The sequence below is a fragment of the Sinocyclocheilus rhinocerous genome, unplaced genomic scaffold, assembly GCF_001515625.1.
Source record: "Sinocyclocheilus rhinocerous isolate Xijiao unplaced genomic scaffold, SAMN03320098_v1.1 scaffold805, whole genome shotgun sequence".
NCBI classification, from domain to species: Eukaryota; Metazoa; Chordata; class Actinopteri; order Cypriniformes; family Cyprinidae; genus Sinocyclocheilus; species Sinocyclocheilus rhinocerous.
Window position 1 is genome coordinate 156,270 of NW_015646430.1, and position 7,746 is coordinate 164,015.

General features: G+C 33.4%; 1 pseudogene; it reads left to right on the top strand.

Annotated features, from left to right (window-relative positions):
• Positions 1-355: 355 nt before the first annotated feature.
• The window catches only part of LOC107707790 (1-phosphatidylinositol 4,5-bisphosphate phosphodiesterase beta-4-like), a 60,886-nt pseudogene continuing 53,495 nt past the window's right edge, over positions 356-7,746 (top strand).

Below are 7,746 nucleotides of genomic sequence, written 5' to 3' on the forward strand. Positions count from 1 at the left end.
AAAAAAATACTCTTGTCTGGAGCCTTCATAAGTGACTCTAGTCTGAATGTGTGAATGTCGTTTTATTTATTTAAGCAAATAAATACACATAATGAGCTCAGAAATAATGCATGTGTAATCAAAGTATAAACATTTCTAAAGTATAACATCCTGCTTTTTAATGACATAAAGATATGAATATGAGTGAAGATATATATATAATAAAAATAAATGGTGCAGAAACAATGTTCACTTGGAAATTGCTTGGAAATTTCACGAATAATTACGAATAATCATTTATTTAGCAGTTATTTAGCTGATTTTCAAGCAGACATGAGCAGCACTTGGATGTTTTTGTGTTTAACTGAGAAGCAGCATGAGTGAGTTTTCTCATACTGTAGATTTTGCATGTCATGGATCATTTGTTAGGCTGTTTTTATATTGAGGAACATCTAAAGATGGAACAACATTTCATCTCCTTAAAGGGGTCATATGATGCGACTTCAGCAGCTCCAGGCACGTGAACAAAAACGCCAATTTCATTGGTCGGCCAGTTTTTAACATGGCGAGGCGTTTTTAAAAAAATTACGCTTTTACGCCTCGCATTTTGCAGGTCGGTGTGCACACTCACATTGGCGCCCTTTGTTTAGTCACGAGGCGTTAAACGTCGGCGATAATCGCGTGCGATATTCGTCCCGGTGTGAACAAGCCTTTATACTGTCTTTTTACGCGTTGCATTGCATCGTGCAAACATAAAACCATGTCTGCATTTGTGATCGGATGTTTATAGTTAATTTTTTTAATTTTGACATTTTTTTAATTTTAGTTTTATTTATTTTGTTATTTTAGCACATCAGGTTAAACTTTATTTTATTTTATTAGTTTAAAATAAAATATTATATTTATTAAGTTTGCTTTATCTCTGTTTTTTATGGTTTTAGTTTTAGTTGACTACAATAACATACCAGTACATAAAACAAAACATTTACAAACATTATAAACACTATAAATCACATTTTATTATTACATTCAGAAATATTGTAAAATACCAGTCAGTGTTATTTTTTTTTATATCACTGAGATACTTATGTAGTTTTTATTAATATTTTTAATTGGTTTTCATTTTAATATTTTCTGTGTTCATTTTAATTTTAGTTAAAATGTTAGTAATTTTGTTGTCTTTTTTGGCATTTTTATTCATTTTATTTTATACATTTTTATTTTTGTTTTATTTATTTTAGCACATCAGACAGACTCATGTGTGATTGGTTATAAAGCGCAACACTGTAAAAACGCGGAAAAAGATTCATGGTGCAACATTGAGCAAATCTAAATTTAATGCTGCAGTCAACACTTTTCATTCCATTTTCATTTTATTCGCGACTGCCGTAATGGATTTAGTTTAACTGCAGCAGCATTTTTGTCCACGTGTGTTGCCATAGTTTCTACAAGCGGAAACCGTCATTGATTAGTTGATAGGCGACAAGGAACCGGGACGAGCCATTATTTTAAAATGGGAATTTCTCTGGATTTAAAAATCCTTGGGAACTTTTGGGATAACGTAAGTGCACAACTGCATGAAATATATAACAATGCGCAAGTGGTTTTTGGATATTTTATTACGAAAATCTTGCATATTGTGCCTTTAAAATGCAATGTTTTTAGGCTCATAAATTTAAAAAGCAAACTCTTCTTCTGTAGCGCAAGGGATTGTGGTAAAACCTTGCTCATGTAATTGTGTTTTGTTCCCTATCGTTTTCTTAGGAGGATCAAGTTTTAGAGTTTTCCCTGATCAACAGCATATGTGATACCAGTGTGCCGAAGGTAAAACTATTAAATTCAACATTAAACTCTATTTACTTTCTTAATTCATCTTCTTTGTCTTATTGCAAATGATTCATCACTGCACATTATTCTTAAAAAAAAAAAGCCCTGAAATTGAATCAATTTGGCATGAATAAAATGAAGTGCCACTCTGCTTTTATTGCATTAAATATCTTGTTTCATTCATCAAGCAAATGTCCTTCCATTGACTTTTTTTTTTTTTTTACTTATTTATAGACTGACAGCACTTTATAAATGTATATTTTGATGAGCTTGTGTTGTGATTTGAGAGCGAATCGTGATGTTCTCTAGCTGTGATTGATGGGGAAAACATCATACATATGTGCAGAAATAAAAGATTATGGACTGAGTAATTATTTTGGATTGATCTGTTAAACATGTTCAGCCGCATTTGGGTGCCAGCCCTGATTTTTATGTTTTATCACAAACGATTTGTGTTTTTTCTAGACTCTCAGTCACTGCGTCAACACTATCAGATATAAAAATAATGTGTAAAATATTTATTATTAATGCTGACAAATTGAGCATTAACTAGTGACTTAGAAATACAAGATGGGTGCAAACTGTCTAAATATATACATACATACATAATATATGTATTAAATATCTAAAAAGTAATAATATATATATATAATCTGTTAAAAAAATAGAAAAAAATAAACAAATTTCTGTCAGTTTTTTTGATATACAGTATAATCTGGCAGATTTTTTTTTTCTGGATTTTTTTTAAATAAATGTTCTTCATATTTTAATAAAATATAATATAAATATAAAAATAATAGCTATATAAATAAAATAAAAATCTGTCAGATTATATGTAGAAAAACTGACAGAAGATTCAACCTTTCCCTGAAGGATTTCAGCTGAAGGGAGGTCATCTAATTCCAGCTCCTGACATGCGTCTGTCACTGTGCCGTCACCGCTGCCGTGTCTTCAAGCAGCTGCTGCTTCGGGACCCTGCGTTGGTCTCGACCCTGTGTTTTGTCTGAAACATGTGCTCGGTTCATTATTAGATTTCTGGAAAAAAGAGTGTTTGCATTAGGAGAGCATTAGAAGTGGCATCCTTTATGTCCTGGAATCTTCTGTAAAAATAGCGCACTCATAAAACGCTAAGAGAGCAAAACATGTTTACAAAATAGAAATATGTCCTTCAGTGTCAATCATTTAATGGGTTCATTCCCAGTGCTTCATTTTTAAGGGTTAGTTCACCCAGAAATGAACCGTCTGTCATTATTTACCCATTATTTGCTGCTTTCTTCCATACAATTAAAGCAGGCAGTGTCAAGGGTATGTCAGGTTACAAAAAGGACAAAAAAGCATCATGAAAACATCATAAAAGTAGTCCATATGAATCTTAACCATGTGAATGAGTATGCAACTCCAAGCTCATGGGTTTGATTCCCAGGAAATGCATGAACTGAAAATTTGTACATTTTAAATGCAATGCAAGTTGCATATGCATAATGTATAGATGCTGTGTATTTCACAGATGAAAATGACATGCAAAACAAATATTTAGCCTAAATGCTTTGAATTGCATGAAAAATGTCACTCCGTTCAGATTACACAGTTTTAGCATAAACGAACTAATGAATTTTATGTGCATATTTGTCAGTCAAACATAAATGAAACCATTCAGATTTCTGCATTTAAAAAATATCATGCCATAATTTACAGTATTAACTATTTGCATCTATTTGATTTTAAATCATGTTTTCAAAATGCATTTATTCAAACTCTTTAGAATCAGCATAAATCTGTTTAATGTGAAAATAATTACATTTATTCAGTTAAAAAAGTATAAACATGGTTAAAGTATGTCAGCAACATTCCCTTAGTTAAAATGTATGATGTATGTTGATATATAAATACATATAAACCTGGTTATTGTGAATTTGAAACGCATTCTGTTTATTAGTACTATTACAGAAATGTGACCTGTTTCATTTATGTTTGACTGACAAATACGCATCACAGTAAGTGGATTAGTTTATGTTAAAATGTGTAATACAAATGCATAGAAATGTTATATGCAATTCAAATGTAGGCCTATCTGTGATGTGTGACGTGTCTTTCTATCTGCATATCAGCTCACTAGAACTGTGCATTTGTTTTGGTTTTGTCAGTCACGTTGGCCATGAAGAGACGGGAATCTCACTGACGTTTGAAATTTTGCTCTCATATTTGCTTATGCGTGTTTGCAGCAGTGGACAGACGGCTTGCGGTCACTGATTCAGAACTCTCGAGCGAATAACGTGTGTCCGACGACCTGCCTGAGAAAACCGTGAGTGCCATCAGCGAATACAACACAGCTATACATCACTGGAGTGAGTTCGGCCAGTGTCGAGTCACGTTTAAGGTTTTCAGTGTTTCTGACTCATTACTAATACAAGCGAATTGCCCAGACAAACACATTTCAATATTCAAGTTAAGCTCAATCAGCAACATCAGTAATGTGCTGTCAGTTACCACAGATAAATATATAGTTCAGTCATGAAACTCTAGATGACGCATTCTGACGGGGTGTTAACATAACTGATGATATTCAGAGAGTTAAACGACTTGGCACAAGCTGGTTGGTTCATGCTGCATATGCAGCCAATGAGCTTACTGCCTTGAATTTATACGGCTGGCTAGCATTCACTAGAGATTCCTGCAGCGCGCTTTCAGAGTTCTCGGAAATCCTCCACCTTCCCCAGCTCCACCTGTATAGATCTGATCAGTTTGTAAAAACAAGCTATATTCATGTTTACATTAATGCACTTCTAATGAAAGTCTATGAGGCAAAACATTGCATATGATTTCAATGCACTTATATTAATTTCTCAAGAAAATACATTTTATTTAAGCTTTAAAAAGGGTTATTTTTAGGTGTGACCTGTTTCTAACCTATAACGTGTAATAATGCAAACGTGTCTTTTTGCTTTCATGTTGAATGCTTATGTTTTGAATTATTTACTGCAGTTGGATGCGGTTGCCATTTTTGACCAATGTGAATGGAAAAATACCCGTCAGAAGGTACTTTCAGCATTCGCATGAGTGAACCCTAGTCTTAGATGACATTACTAGATCACATCTTGATATATTTTACAGTGATTATTATGCATACATTGTGCAAATAGTATTTGGCCACTTAAGTTGCACTTATGTCTGAATGTCATTGCATTAGGTATAAAAAATATCACTTTTATACAGTGCCAGTCAAAAGTTTGGAATAATTAAGATCTATTGTGCTCACCAAGACTGCGTGTGATTGATCAAAAATATAGTAAAACCATAATCGTGTGAAATGTTATTGCAACTGTTTACAACATTGATAATAATCAGAAATGTTTCTTGAGCAGCAAATCAGCATATTAGAATGATTTCTGAAGATCATGTGACACTGAAGACTGGAGTAATGATGCTGAAAATTCAGCTTTGATCACAGGAATAAATTACATTTTAACAGATATTCACACAGAAAACACTTATTTGAAATTGTAATAATATTTCACAATATTACTGTATTTTTGATCAAATAAATGCAGCCTTGATGAGCAGAAGAGACTTCTTTCTAAAAGATTAAAGTATCTTAATTTAGAAGATTATATAAAGAAGTCTGCACAAGCTCTCGCTTTTCAAACGAACACGTTTGACATGAAGTAGTTTGTTCAGTTTGAAATGATAAAACAACAGATCTAATGAAGAGAACGGATCCTGCAGCGTTTGAGACACACAGATACAGACACTTCTCTAATGAAGGATATTCACACGTTTAAAAGAGTCATGTCCATCTTTAAAACCAGTCAGTGTGTCTGATTTTCTGCAGTATCACACGAACCTTTGCCTCAGGCAAAACGGAGAAGGGTATTTTCCAGGCGCTGAAGAATCTTGGTTTACCCAGCGGAAAAGCAATTTTTAACAGCACTTAACTTTCTCTCAGATATCATCAAATATATGGAGATCCAGGATGAAGATATTTATAATGATAAAATTGTAATGCTACACCACACATATATATAGTTCTGTCAGGACCACTATCGTCAAAATGATAGATATTTAGCATAAAGTTTGGTTTGACGGTATGGTTCTGTTCTGGGCAAAAAACTCCCTGCCCATCCATGCAGCTTTATTCAAAATAAAGGAGTCTGATTAGCAAGGCATATCAGAAAGCCAAGTCCTAACTGTGGCGAAAGGAGGAGCTGGGGATGGAGGAGGGTAATTTGCTCCTGAGCAAGCTGAAAAGCTGCTGAATAATACTGAATATAGTTTATATAGGAATGCCGCGATAGGTGTCGTATTCCTATAGGTAGATGTGATCAGCTGAGAATCAGCTGATGCAAGCTTGACTCACGTGACCTGCCAGAACTAACGCTAACGCTAACGCTTAATTTGTGAATTTTTGGTCCGTAAGAACGCAACTGGGGTAACTGTATTATGTATTATTTATTTAAAATATATATATATATATATTTTTTTTTTTTTTTACATATTTATCTATATTTTTATATATATAAAACAGATATTTTTAAAAATCTATAAATGCAATAATTACTCGCTACATTTGTGGTCACATGACCTCTTTATTTTGCATGTTCTCCTCTGCAACCTGCATACATACTACATACTGCAGCAATAGTTTGAGTGGTGTGGTAGTGAAGATAACCACTGGTTGTGAATATTTGTTACTAATGAATTGCAACCCTTCCAGCTTGTTTGTTTCTGACTGGAGCACACTTGTTTCATATTCATGTCTTTTAACAGAACGATGACATCGAGCATGAGATCTTCACCTTTGACACGTTCTACAGCCTCACGCAGAAGATTTGCCCCAGAACTGATATTGAAGAACTGTTCAAAAAACTGTAAGCGTGCAACCTGAACTTTTATTGTTTGTTTAAATATAGAGTATAGTTAAATTAATTATGAGCAACAAATATAAAGCCTTATTTAAAATGTGCGAATTCAGCAAGAGCTTATGTGCACATAAAATGTTGCTAATTTTATAAATAGTTTGTAAATAGTGGATTTTATCTGTAATATTTATTATAAAGTCAAATTAACCCTAGTTTTCTTAATACATGTTCCTAGTCTTATTATTGAAGATTCATCCATGCATGTTATTCCTAAAAATATTAGTATCATATGATATTTTAAATATTTTAAAATATCTTTCATTGAAATGTAATAACTTCCATCTCCATAAATAGACCTTTTTCTTTGAAAATAGGTCACATTATGTAATTAAAATGGCTTTTGAGTGCCGTTTCATGCTGAGTTTTGCAAACACCTTCTCATCAATGAACTACAGGAGTTTACTGTCATGTTTGGCCCTTTGCTTGAATGAATATTGTTTTGGAAACATTTTCCCAGGAGTTGCACAACACTAAACAGTGTTATATTTAGTCTTGCATTGCCTGAGGAGCTTGAATATTAAACCATTAATCTAACTAGACTCAATGAGAAACAAAATGAGCTGAGTAAACTCCAGTCAACATGAAACATGAATGGAATAACATCACAGATGGATCATTCACAATAACACCAGAAACATTTATTAAAGGAATAGTTCACCCTAAAAACGAAAAATTGCTGAACATTTACTCACCCTCAGGTCATCCGAGATATAGATGAGTTTGTTCTTCATCAGATTTGGAGAAAAGTAGCATTGCATCACTTGCTCTTCAGTGAATGGGTGCCGTCAGAATGAGAGTCCAAACAGCTGATAAAAACATCACAATAATCCACAAGTAATCCACACCACTCCAGTCCATTAGGTAACATCTGGAGAAATGAAAAGCTGCGTGTTTGTTAGAAACAAATATATCATTAAGACTTTTAACTTCAAACCGTTGCTAAAGTCCATATCCATAATAATGCTTCCTCAAGTGAAAAAGCCCATCCCCTGTTGTCTCTCACATCAAAATCCAGCCACATATT